Here is a 13,919-nt window from a genome sequence, read left to right on the forward strand (position 1 = left end):
TCTCCTGTAACCTCCTGCTGTCCGGCCTTCCTGCCTCTCACCTGTCCCCCCTACAATCTGTAACTGTGCTCTGTATATATTGTATTCTCTCCCGTCTCCTGTAACCTCCTGCTGTCCGGCCTTCCTGCCTCTCACCTGTCCCCCCTACAATCTGTAACTGTGCTCTGTATATATTGTATTCTCTCCCGTCTCCTGTAACCTCCTGCTGTCCGGCCTTCCTGTCTCTCTCCTGTCTCCCCTACAATCTGTAACTGTGCTCTGTATATATTGTATTCTCTCCCGTCTCCTGCAACCTCCTGCTGTCCGGCCTTCCTGCCTCTCACCTGTCCCCCCTACAATCTGTAACTGTGCTCTGTATATATTGTATTCTCTCCCGTCTCCTGTAACCTCCTGCTGTCCGGCCTTCCTGCCTCTCGCCTGTCCCCCCTACAATCTGTAACTGTGCTCTGTATATATTGTATTCTCTCCCATCTCCTGTAACCTCCTGCTGTCCGGCCTTCCTGTCTCTCTCCTGTCTCCCCTACAATCTGTAACTGTGCTCTGTATATATTGTATTCTCTCCCATCTCCTGTAACCTCCTGCTGTCCGGCCTTCCTGCCTCTCACCTGTCTCCCCTACAATCTGTAACTGTGCTCTGTATATATTGTATTCTCTCCCGTCTCCTGTAACCTCCTGCTGTCCGGCCTTCCTGCCTCTCTCCTGTCTCCCCTACAATCTGTAACTGTGCTCTGTATATATTGTATTCTCTCCCATCTCCTGTAACCTACTGCTGTCCGGCCTTCCTGCCTCTCACCTGTCTCCCCTACAATCTGTAACTGTGCTCTGTATATATTGTATTCTCTCCCATCTCCTGTAACCTCCTGCTGTCCGGCCTTCCTGCCTCTCGCCTGTCTCCCCTACAATCTGTAACTGTGCTCTGTATATATTGTATTCTCTCCCGTCTCCTGTAACCTCCTGCTGTCCGGCCTTCCTGCCTCTCTCCTGTCTCCCCTACAATCTGTAACTGTGCTCTGTATATATTGTATTCTCTCCCGTCTCCTGTAACCTCCTGCTGTCCGGCCTTCCTGCCTCTCGCCTGTCCCCCCTACAATCTGTAACTGTGCTCTGTATATATTGTATTCTCTCCCATCTCCTGTAACCTCCTGCTGTCCGGCCTTCTGTCTCTCTCCTGTCTCCCCTACAATCTGTAACTGTGCTCTGTATATATTGTATTCTCTCCCATCTCCTGTAACCTCCTGCTGTCCGGCCTTCCTGCCTCTCACCTGTCTCCCCTACAATCTGTAACTGTGCTCTGTATATATTGTATTCTCTCCCGTCTCCTGTAACCTCCTGCTGTCCGGCCTTCCTGCCTCTCTCCTGTCTCCCCTACAATCTGTAACTGTGCTCTGTATATATTGTATTCTCTCCCATCTCCTGTAACCTCCTGCTGTCCGGCCTTCCTGCCTCTCACCTGTCTCCCCTACAATCTGTAACTGTGCTCTGTATATATTGTATTCTCTCCCATCTCCTGTAACCTCCTGCTGTCCGGCCTTCCTGCCTCTCGCCTGTCTCCCCTACAATCTGTAACTGTGCTCTGTATATATTGTATTCTCTCCCGTCTCCTGTAACCTCCTGCTGTCCGGCCTTCCTGCCTCTCTCCTGTCTCCCCTACAATCTGTAACTGTGCTCTGTATATATTGTATTCTCTCCCATCTCCTGTAACCTACTGCTGTCCGGCCTTCCTGCCTCTCACCTGTCTCCCCTACAATCTGTAACTGTGCTCTGTATATATTGTATTCTCTCCCATCTCCTGTAACCTCCTGCTGTCCGGCCTTCCTGCCTCTCACCTGTCTCCCTACAATCTGTAACTGTGCTCTGTATATATTGTATTCTCTCCCGTCTCCTGTAACCTCCTGCTGTCCGGCCTTCCTGCCTCTCACCTGTCTCCCCTACAATCTGTAACTGTGCTCTGTATATATTGTATTCTCTCCCGTCTCCTGTAACCTCCTGCTGTCCGGCCTTCCTGCCTCTCTCCTGTCTCCCCTACAATCTGTAACTGTGCTCTGTATATATTGTATTCTCTCCCATCTCCTGAAACCTACTGCTGTCCGGCCTTCCTGCCTCTCACCTGTCTCCCCTACAATCTGTAACTGTGCTCTGTATATATTGTATTCTCTCCCGTCTCCTGTAACCTCCTGCTGTCCGGCCTTCCTGCCTCTCGCCTGTCCCCCCTACAATCTATCCTAAACACTGCTGCCAGAATCACTCTCCTCTTTCCTAGATCTGTCTCAGCGTCTCCCCTGCTGAAATCCCTCTCCTGGCTTCCTATCAAATCCCGCATCTCACACTCAATTCTCCTCGCTATGCACCACCCCGACTCTTGCGTTCCGCTCAAGGATGTCTACTCTCTACCCCCTTTTGTATCTAAAGCCCTCTCACGCCTTAAACCTTTCTCACCGACTGCCCCACATCTCTGGAACACCCTCCCCCTCAATACCCGACCAGCATCCTCTCTACCCACCTTTAAGACCCACCTTAAAACAAACCTGCTTAACGAAGCATACGAATAGCACTGTGGCTGATACAACTCATACATAAACCTTGGCCCCCCTGCAGACGCACTTACCAGAACGCCCTCCTACTGTCTCTGTACGTTCTTCCTACCTACCAATTAGAGTGTAAGCTCTGCGGGGCAGGGACTCCCTTTCCTAAATGCTACTTTTATATGTCTGAAGCGCTTCTCCCCATGACCTGTTATTTGTATTTGTTATTTACATGATTGTCACGTGTATTACTGATGTATAGCGCTGTGTACATTAATGGTGATATATAAATAAAGACGAAGCCGAGAAACAGTTTGGTAGCTGAGGCGAAACGCGTAGAGTTTACCAGTAGACCAATTTTGGTCTTGGAGACGATCCGTAGAACCAGCTCTGAATGCAGTGACGTCACATCTTGCAGACGGGCGTGCAGAAGGAAGCTCCGGTCCAGGACGCAGAGCTGCGGAAGCCAGCAGACTGACCTGTAGGAGGCGTTCTCTCCCTCTCTCTATACACACACTGCCGACGGAGAATCGCTAGGGGGGTACAGCTCACAGATATCTTCACGGGTGGCAACCCAATTTGCCAACTGCTTTGAATATAACCTTGCTCCTGTGAGTAGATCAGCCATACGAGCCAAGACATTGCTTATATATCCACTCAATACATAATGTCTGCACTTATATGTATATATTGTTCTCTTATCTCCCCACATGCTCCCCCTGGATGTTTTGAGCAAATACTTAACCCTTGGAACCCGTGACACAGGTCCCACCAGTGAGGTTTGAGCAAGGGGTTGGGTCATCTGTCCCATTTTGTACCACTTTTTCATTTACTAGACACTGATTTCATCCACCTAGTAGCGCCTGTTTTTCACCTTTTTCCTCACAATATAAATAAAGACATCCATACATAGATATGATGGTCCATCCAAAATGTATCACAACCAACAAAGACCGTCAACAGCACTGAACCAAAAATCGGATTCACTGCAAGAACCAGCATCAAGAACCAGCCTCACCGCTCTTACTGATAACTTCTCCCTGAATACCAGATGCCACGGGATTTAATGGCAGAGGTGGTGCAAGATATCCAAACACAGCCTGCCGGAGGGAACACTGCCGCCTGCCAGCACTGTATATCCAGAACACAGGCACAAAAAAGGGGCCGGGTGTTTCGGATTCCAGACTGAGACGAGATCAAGGCCTTCCAGTAAAAAAAACAAGGGGGGGAGGGGAGGAGACTGCCGGTAACCCCGGCACACACAACGCAGACCGAAAACGGCTTTCCTGCTAAACTGAAACCATCGTATCGCTGCCAACCCAGCAAGCTCCTGCTGCAGGATGGTGCGGCTGCGTTTATTCAGGCATATTTAGAAAAATAATTTAAAATAAGTTACGGCGGGTACAAAAAAAAAAAAAAAAGACCCCCAAAAACAGTGACCCAGACCCTCCACCATACTGATCTGCAGCCCTGCCCTGCCCCATTATCTATTCACACACACACACGACTTTAACCCAGGCTGTGCTGGGAGACCGCAGCTTGTAGAAGGATCCCATGGTTACACAGGACGAGGAGTATGGCGCCGTCTCATTTGCATGGTCGTTACCCATCACCGTTAGCGCTCTGCGTCCGCTTGGAAGATCCCGTCCTATCTTCCGGTTGCTGGACGCCCCCCCCCCCCCCCCGTCCCCTAGATTTCTTCATCCGTTTAGGTTTCATATTAAAATCACATTATTAGTCCCGAGTCGAGGGCTAGAATACAAACACCGCTCGTCCCAAATTCTCTACTGAGGACAGGATAAAAAAACACACACACACACGCCTAGGACCACAAACTAAAGCCACGTTCAGATGCCACGTCCGATACCTCAAACACAGCTGCTGTTCAGGCCGTCAGTAGCAGGGGACGCGCAGGGAACGCCTCGGGAAAAGAAGTGGTTTATTTGGCTTGGTCGCTGTGGTTTCCAGCCAAATCCATGGCGCTCTGTTTAAAGCTGCAGACCCAGCAATATCCTACGTGGATCAGCTGTGGGGCTGGACCATACTCCATCCTGATATATACTCCACCCCGCCACTTTACCTTTCGTTTCAACACTGCCGTCTATTCCCTTGTGTGAGCTCTCCGGAGCAGGGCGCTCATTACCTCTATACTTGTCATTCAGAGTTGTTTAAAAAAAAAAAAAAAAAAGCTACATTTTTAATGTATTATAATGTAATAAGCATTTTTTGTTTCTATAGCAACCATTTACAAAGTCACACCCCCTTCTTTTTCTGAAGCAGGCTCTGGCACACACCCCTTTTTGAGCCCCCGCCCTCTCTCTAGCAGGGCACCAATTGTATCTAGTGACTGCCTGGTCACATGATCTTCCCCACAGAACTTTGCATCTTTGGTCCTCTTCTACTGCACTGACGGCCATTTAGTGAACCCCTCCGAGTCGAATCTTCACTTATCGATCGGCAACTTAGCCAATTATTACTGATCATTGTGTGGGCTGTATTGATGCGCTTATTAAAGGGGGGGGGGGGGGGAAGGCAGCTTGCAAAAACCCAAATGGCCCCCGCTGGGATTACCGCTAATGTAATGCAGGCAGTTACACAGCAATCCCTGCGGGGCAATTTGGGTTTCAGCTGGGAGCATTACAGGCGCACAGACAGGCGCACAGACAGGCGCACAGACAGGCGCACAGACAGGCGCACAGACAGGCGCACAGACAGGCGCACAGACAGGCGCACAGACAGGCGCACAGACAGGCGCACAGACAGGCGCACAGACAGGCGCACAGACAGGCGCACAGACAGGCGCACAGACAGGCGCACAGACAGGCGCACAGACACCTTTAAAGGCATCAGTCACATAGGTAAGGGGTGTGCAAACTGGGGGGGGGGGACATTTGTCTGGGGGAGGGGGCGCGGGCGGGGGATCGCGTGAGGCCTCTGCAACACTAAACCTACCATCATGGCAACAAATTACGCCGTGGTTACGCCGTGGGGTCATATGACGTCACACGCGTGATGTGACGTCACGACCCCGTTGCGTCATTTGACGCAGCTGCAAGGTAGAAGGTGGGGGGGCGCGAGCACAGGGGCAGGCAAGACAGGGGGCGCAGCAGCAAAAGTTTGCGCTCCCCTGACCTAGGTAATACCTGCCATGCGTGAACGCTGTGGACTGCGGCATTATCTCTGCGCACGCAATGCCTTGTATATAATGTATACCCTGCTCATTTATGTAACTGTACTTGTAACCATGTATTATTTGTCTTACTCCGTGCCCAGGACATGCGTGAAAACGAGAGGCAACTCTCAATGTATTACTTCCTGGTAACACGTGTTATAATTAAATAAATAAAATCTCGGTGCTCATGTCTCTGCCTCGGAAGCCGGGACCCCCAGCTCAGATCCCAGCGTGCACCCCCTCCACCTTTAAGGGGGGGGGGGGGGAGAACGGATGTGTAAATGGAGGGGGGTAGGGACCGGAGCTGTAAATGGGGGGAAAGGGGGGGGGGGGGGGGGGACCGAATTCATGTGAACGGGAGGGGGGAGACAGGGGAAGAGAGGGGGGAGGGAAGAGAGAGAGAGAGAGAGAGGGGGGAGGGGGGAGAGAGAGAGAGGGGTACAGGGAGGGGGGAGAGAGATACAGAGGGGGGAGGGGAGTGGGAACATTACATCCCGGGCAACGCCGGGTATATCAAGACTACAGTACTTTTAATAACACTGTGGCTTTGTGTCCAGATAACAGACATGTTTATCGCACCCGGACCATGCTCAACGCTAGAAATAAAGGAGGTATTGGAAAGGGAAGTGGGGTAATCCCCCACGCGGACACATGCTGCAGACTCGGTGTGTGATGTAAACACGTCCGCAACGCACAGACTGACACATTGTGCCAATCCCAGTTTCCATCAAGTCATACGGGAAGTCTGTTAGAAACAGGACTAGCCCATCCAGGAAACCGCGTCCGGTGGAAATCACACCGACGCGGCATGAGAGGGGGACGGCAGGGCTAGTGGTGGCACGAGAGGGGCCCGCCCGCTGTCACGAGAGAGGGACGGCAGGGCTAGTGGTGGCCCGAGAGAGGGACGGCAGGGCTAGTGGTGGCCCGAGAGGGGGACGGCAGGGCTAGTGGTGGCACGAGAGAGGGACGGCAGGGCTAGTGGTGGCACGAGAGAGGGACGGCAGGGCTAGTGGTGGCCCGAGAGAGGGACGGCAGGGCTAGTGGTGGCCCGAGAGGGGGACGGCAGGGCTAGTGGTGGCACGAGAGCGGGACGGCAGGGCTAGTGGTGGCACGAGAGAGGGACGGCAGGGCTAGTGGTGGCACGAGAGAGGGACGGCAGGGCTAGTGGTGGCCCGAGAGAGGGACGGCAGGGCTAGTGGTGGCCCGAGAGGGGGACGGCAGGGCTAGTGGTGGCACGAGAGAGGGACGGCAGGGCTAGTGGTGGCACGAGAGCGGGACGGCAGGGCTAGTGGTGGCACGAGAGAGGGACGGCAGGGCTAGTGGTGGCACGAGAGAGGGACGGCAGGGCTAGTGGTGGCCCGAGAGAGGGACGGCAGGGCTAGTGGTGGCCCGAGAGAGGGACGGCAGGGCTAGTGGTGGCCCGAGAGAGCGACGGCAGGGCTAGTGGTGGCCCGAGAGGGGGACGGCAGGGCTAGTGGTGGCACGAGAGAGGGACGGCAGGGCTAGTGGTGGCCCGAGAGCGGGACGGCAGGGCTAGTGGTGGCACGAGAGAGGGACGGCAGGGCTAGTGGTGGCACGAGAGAGGGACGGCAGGGCTAGTGGTGGCACGAGAGAGGGACGGCAGGGCTAGTGGTGGCACGAGAGAGGGACGGCGGGGCTAGTGGTGACACGAGAGCAGGACGGCAGGGCTAGTGGTGGCACGAGAGAGGGACGGCAGGGCTAGAGGTGGCACGAGAGAGGGACGGCAGGGCTAGCGGTGGCACGAGAGAGGGACGGCAGGGCTAGCGGTGGCACGAGAGCGGGACGGCAGGGCTAGCGGTGGCACGAGAGAGGGACGGCAGGGCTAGCGGTGGCACGAGAGAGGGACGGCAGGGCTAGCGGTGGCACGAGAGAGGGACGGCAGGGCTAGCGGTGGCACGAGAGAGGGACGGCAGGGCTAGTGGTGGCACGAGAGAGGGGCGGCAGGGCTAGCTGGTGTTGCAGAGAGAGGGACGGCAGGGCTAGCTGGTGTTGCAGAGAGAGGGGCGGCAGGGCTAGTGGTGTTGCAGAGAGAGGGACGGCAGGGCTAGCTGGTGTTGCAGAGATAGGGACGGCAGGGCTAGCTGGTGTTGCAGAGAGAGGGACGGCAGGGCTAGCTGGTGTTGCAGAGAGAGGGACGGCAGGGCTAGCTGGTGTTGCAGAGAGAGGGACGGCAGGGCTAGCTGGTGTTGCAGAGAGAGGGGCGGCAGGGCTAGCTGGTGTTGCAGAGAGAGGGACGGCAGGGCTAGTGGTGTTGCAGAGAGAGGGACGGCAGGGCTAGCTGGTGTTGCAGAGAGAGGGACGGCAGGGCTAGCTGGTGTTGCAGAGAGAGGGGCGGCAGGGCTAGCTGGTGTTGCAGAGAGAGGGACGGCAGGGCTAGCTGGTGTTGCAGAGAGAGGGACGGCAGGGCTAGCTGGTGTTGCAGAGAGAGGGGCGGCAGGGCTAGCTGGTGTTGCAGAGAGAGGGACGGCAGGGCTAGCTGGTGTTGCAGAGAGAGGGACGGCAGGGCTAGCTGGTGTTGCAGAGAGAGGGACGGCAGGGCTAGTGGTGTTGCAGAGAGAGGGGCGGCAGGGCTAGTGGTGTTGCAGAGAGAGGGACGGCAGGGCTAGCTGGTGTTGCAGAGAGAGGGACGGCAGGGCTAGCTGGTGTTGCAGAGAGAGGGACGGCAGGGCTAGTGGTGTTGCAGAGAGAGGGGCGGCAGGGCTAGCTGGTGTTGCAGAGAGAGGGACGGCAGGGCTAGCTGGTGTTGCAGAGAGAGGGACGGCAGGGCTAGTGGTGTTGCAGAGAGAGGGACGGCAGAGCTAGCTGGTGTTGCAGAGAGAGGGGCGGCAGGGCTAGCTGGTGTTGCAGAGAGAGGGGCGGCAGGGCTAGCTGGTGTTGCAGAGAGAGGGACGGCAGGGCTAGCTGGTGTTGCAGAGAGAGGGGCGGCAGGGCTAGCTGGTGTTGCAGAGAGAGGGGCGGCAGGGCTAGCTGGTGTTGCAGAGAGAGGGACGGCAGGGCTAGCTGGTGTTGCAGAGAGAGGGGCGGCAGGGCTAGCTGGTGTTGCAGAGAGAGGGACGCAGGGCTAGTGGTGTTGCAGAGAGAGGGACGGCAGGGCTAGCTGGTGTTGCAGAGAGAGGGGACGGCAGGGCTAGCTGGTGTTGCAGAGAGAGGGGCGGCAGGGCTAGCTGGTGTTGCAGAGAGAGGGCGGCAGGCTAGCTGGTGTTGCAGAGAGAGGGGCGGCAGGGCTAGCTGGTGTTGCAGAGAGAGGGACGGGCAGGGCTAGCTGGTGTTGCAGAGAGAGGGCGGCAGGGCTAGCTGGTGTTGCAGAGAGAGGGGCGGCAGGGCTAGCTGGTGTTGCAGAGAGAGGGACGGCAGGGCTAGCTGGTGTTGCAGAGAGAGGGACGGCAGGGCTAGCTGGTGTTGCAGAGAGAGGGACGGCAGGGCTAGCTGGTGTTGCAGAGAGAGGGCGGCAGGGCTAGCTGGTGTTGCAGAGAGAGGGGCGGCAGGGCTAGCTGGTGTTGCAGAGAGAGGGACGGCAGGGCTAGCTGGTGTTGCAGAGAGAGGGACGGCAGGGCTAGCTGGTGTTGCAGAGAGAGGGGCGGCAGGGCTAGCTGGTGTTGCAGAGAGAGGGGCGGCAGGGCTAGCTGGTGTTGCAGAGAGAGGGACGGCAGGGCTAGCTGGTGTTGCAGAGAGAGGGGCGGCAGGGCTAGCTGGTGTTGCAGAGAGAGGGGCGGCAGGGCTAGCTGGTGTTGCAGAGAGAGGGACGGCAGGGCTAGCTGGTGTTGCAGAGAGAGGGGCGGCAGGGCTAGCTGGTGTTGCAGAGAGAGGGACGGCAGGGCTAGCTGGTGTTGCAGAGAGAGGGGCGGCAGGGCTAGCTGGTGTTGCAGAGAGAGGGCGGCAGGGCTAGCTGGTGTTGCAGAGAGAGGGACGGCAGGGCTAGCTGGTGTTGCAGAGAGAGGGGCGGCAGGGCTAGCTGGTGTTGCAGAGAGAGGGACGGCAGGGCTAGCTGGTGTTGCAGAGAGAGGGACGGCAGGGCTAGCTGGTGTTGCAGAGAGAGGGACGGCAGGGCTAGCTGGTGTTGCAGAGAGAGGGACGGCAGGGCTAGCTGGTGTTGCAGAGAGAGGGGCGGCAGGGCTAGTGGTGTTGCAGAGAGAGGGACGGCAGGGCTAGCTGGTGTTGCAGAGAGAGAGACGGCAGGGCTAGCTGGTGTTGCAGAGAGAGGGACGGCAGGGCTAGCTGGTGTTGCAGAGAGAGGGACGGCAGGGCTAGCTGGTGTTGCAGAGAGAGGGACGGCAGGGCTAGCTGGTGTTGCAGAGAGAGGGACGGCAGGGCTAGCTGGTGTTGCAGAGAGAGGGGCGGCAGGGCTAGCTGGTGTTGCAGAGAGAGGGGCGGCAGGGCTAGCTGGTGTTGCAGAGAGAGGGACGGCAGGGCTAGCTGGTGTTGCAGTGAGAGGGACGGCAGGGCTAGCTGGTGTTGCAGAGAGAGGGACGGCAGGGCTAGCTGGTGTTGCAGAGAGAGGGACGGCAGGGCTAGTGGTGTTGCAGAGAGAGGGACGGCAGGGCTAGCTGGTGTTGCAGAGAGAGGGGCGGCAGGGCTAGCTGGTGTTGCAGAGAGAGGGACGGCAGGGCTAGCTGGTGTTGCAGAGAGAGGGGCGGCAGGGCTAGCTGGTGTTGCAGAGAGAGGGGCGGCAGGGCTAGCTGGTGTTGCAGTGAGAGGGACGGCAGGGCTAGCTGGTGTTGCAGTGAGAGGGGCGGCAGGGCTAGCTGGTGTTGCAGAGAGAGGGACGGCAGGGCTAGCTGGTGTTGCAGAGAGAGGGGCGGCAGGGCTAGCTGGTGTTGCAGAGAGAGGGACGGCAGGGCTAGCTGGTGTTGCAGTGAGAGGGGCGGCAGGGCTAGCTGGTGTTGCAGAGAGGGGGACGGCAGGGCTAGCTGGTGTTGCAGAGAGAGGGGCGGCAGGGCTAGCTGGTGTTGCAGAGAGAGGGACGGCAGGGGCCTAGCTGGTGTTGCAGTGAGAGGGACGGCAGGGCTAGCTGGTGTTGCAGTGAGAGGGGCGGCAGGGCTAGCTGGTGTTGCAGAGAGAGGGGACGGCAGGGCTAGCTGGTGTTGCAGAGAGAGGGACGGCAGGGCTAGCTGGTGTTGCAGAGAGAGGGGCGGCAGGGCTAGCTGGTGTTGCAGAGAGAGGGACGGCAGGGCTAGCTGGTGTTGCAGAGAGAGGGACGGCAGGGCTAGCTGGTGTTGCAGAGAGAGGGGCGGCAGGGCTAGCTGGTGTTGCAGTGAGAGGGACGGCAGGGCTAGCTGGTGTTGCAGAGAGAGGGACGGCAGGGCTAGCTGGTGTTGCAGAGAGAGGGGCGGCAGGGCTAGCTGGTGTTGCAGAGAGAGGGGCGGCAGGGCTAGTGGTGTTGCAGAGAGAGGGACGGCAGGGCTAGCTGGTGTTGCAGAGAGAGGGGCGGCAGGGCTAGCTGGTGTTGCAGAGAGAGGGACGGCAGGGCTAGCTGGTGTTGCAGAGAGAGGGACGGCAGGGCTAGCTGGTGTTGCAGAGAGAGGGACGGCAGGGGCTAGTGGTGTTGCAGAGAGAGGGACGGCAGGGCTAGTGGTGTTGCAGAGAGAGGGGCGGCAGGGCTAGCTGGTGTTGCAGTGAGAGGGACGGCAGGGCTAGTGGTGTTGCAGAGAGAGGGACGGCAGGGCTAGCTGGTGTTGCAGAGAGAGGGACGGCAGGGCTAGCTGGTGTTGCAGAGAGAGGGACGGCAGGGCTAGCTGGTGTTGCAGAGAGAGGGACGGCAGGGCTAGCTGGTGTTGCAGAGAGAGGGACGGCAGGGCTAGCTGGTGTTGCAGTGAGAGGGACGGCAGGGCTAGTGGTGTTGCAGAGAGAGGGACGGCAGGGCTAGCTGGTGTTGCAGAGAGAGGGGCGGCAGGGCTAGCTGGTGTTGCAGAGAGAGGGGCGGCAGGGCTAGCTGGTGTTGCAGTGAGAGGGACGGCAGGGCTAGCTGGTGTTGCAGAGAGAGAGGGGCGGCAGGGCTAGTGGTGTTGCAGAGAGAGGGGCGGCAGGGCTAGCTGGTGTTGCAGAGAGAGGGACGGCAGGGCTAGCTGGTGTTGCAGAGAGAGGGGCGGCAGGGCTAGCTGGTGTTGCAGAGAGAGTGACGGCAGGGCTAGCTGGTGTTGCAGAGAGAGGGGCGGCAGGGCTAGCTGGTGTTGCAGAGAGAGGGACGGCAGGGCTAGCTGGTGTTGCAGAGAGAGGGACGGCAGGGCTAGTGGTGGCAGAGAGAGGGACGGCAGGGCTAGCTGGTGTTGCAGTGAGAGGGGCGGCAGGGCTAGCTGGTGTTGCAGAGAGAGGGGCGGCAGGGCTAGTGGTGGCAGAGAGAGGGACGGCAGGGCTAGCTGGTGTTGCAGTGAGAGGGGCGGCAGGGCTAGCTGGTGTTGCAGAGAGAGGGTCGGCAGGGCTAGCTGGTGTTGCAGAGAGAGGGACGGCAGGGCTAGCTGGTGTTGCAGAGAGAGGGGCGGCAGGGCTAGCTGGTGTTGCAGAGAGAGGGACGGCAGGGCTAGCTGGTGTTGCAGAGAGAGGGGCGGCAGGGCTAGCTGGTGTTGCAGAGAGAGGGACGGCAGGGCTAGCTGGTGTTGCAGTGAGAGGGGCGGCAGGGCTAGCTGGTGTTGCAGAGAGAGAGACGGCAGGGCTAGCTGGTGTTGCAGAGAGGGGGACGGCAGGGCTAGCTGGTGTTGCAGAGAGAGGGGCGGCAGGGCTAGCTGGTGTTGCAGAGAGAGGGGCGGCAGGGCTAGCTGGTGTTGCAGAGAGAGGGGCGGCAGGGCTAGCTGGTGTTGCAGAGAGAGGGGCGGCAGGGCTAGCTGGTGTTGCAGAGAGGGGGACGGCAGGGCTAGCTGGTGTTGCAGTGAGAGGGACGGCAGGGCTAGCTGTTGTTGCAGAGAGAGGGACGGCAGGGCTAGCTGGTGTTGCAGAGAGAGGGGCGGCAGGGCTAGTGGTGTTGCAGAGAGAGGGACGGCAGGGCTAGTGGTGTTGCAGAGAGAGGGGCGGCAGGGCTAGCTGGTGTTGCAGAGAGAGGGGCGGCAGGGCTAGCTGGTGTTGCAGAGAGAGGGACGGCAGGGCTAGTGGTGTTGCAGAGAGAGGGGCGGCAGGGCTAGCTGGTGTTGCAGTGAGAGGGACGGCAGGGCTAGTGGTGTTGCAGAGAGAGGGGCGGCAGGGCTAGCTGGTGTTGCAGTGAGAGGGGCGGCAGGGCTAGTGGTGTTGCAGAGAGAGGGGCGGCAGGGCTAGCTGGTGTTGCAGAGAGAGGGGCGGCAGGGCTAGCTGGTGTTGCAGAGAGAGGGGCGGCAGGGCTAGCTGGTGTTGCAGAGAGGGGGACGGCAGGGCTAGCTGGTGTTGCAGAGAGAGGGACGGCAGGGCTAGTGGTGTTGCAGAGAGGGGGACGGCAGGGCTAGCTGGTGTTGCAGAGAGAGGGACGGCAGGGCTAGCTGGTGTTGCAGAGAGAGGGGCGGCAGGGCTAGCTGGTGTTGCAGAGAGAGGGACGGCAGGGCTAGCTGGTGTTGCAGAGAGAGGGACGGCAGGGCTAGCTGGTGTTGCAGAGAGAGGGGCGGCAGGGCTAGTGGTGTTGCAGAGAGAGGGGCGGCAGGGCTAGCTGGTGTTGCAGAGAGAGGGACGGCAGGGCTAGCTGGTGTTGCAGAGAGAGGGGCGGCAGGGCTAGCTGGTGTTGCAGTGAGAGGGACGGCAGGGCTAGCTGGTGTTGCAGAGAGAGGGGCGGCAGGGCTAGTGGTGTTGCAGAAGAGGGCGCAGGGCTAGCTGGTGTTGCAGAGAGGAGGGAGCGGCAGGGCTAGCTGTGTTGCAGAGAGAGGGGCGGCAGGCTAGCTGGTGTTGCAGAGAGAGGGGCGGCAGGGCTAGCTGGTGTTGCAGAGAGAGGGGCGGCAGGGCTAGCTGGTGTTGCAGAGAGAGGGACGGCAGGGCTAGCTGGTGTTGCAGAGAGAGGGGCGGCAGGGCTAGCTGGTGTTGCAGAGAGAGGGACGGCAGGCTAGCTGGTGTTGCAGAGAGAGGGGCGGCAGGGCTAGCTGGTGTTGCAGAGAGAGGGGCGGCAGGGCTAGCTGTGTTGCAGAGAGAGGGGCGGCAGGGCTAGCTGGTGTTGCAGAGAGAGGGCGGCAGGGCTAGCTGGTGTTGCAGAGAGAGGGACGGCAGGGCTAGCTGGTGTTGCAGAGAGAGGGCGGCAGGGCTAGCTGGTGTTGCAGAGAGAG

Source organism: Ascaphus truei, chromosome 23 (assembly GCF_040206685.1).
Source record: "Ascaphus truei isolate aAscTru1 chromosome 23, aAscTru1.hap1, whole genome shotgun sequence".
Lineage (NCBI taxonomy): Eukaryota > Metazoa > Chordata > Amphibia > Anura > Ascaphidae > Ascaphus > Ascaphus truei.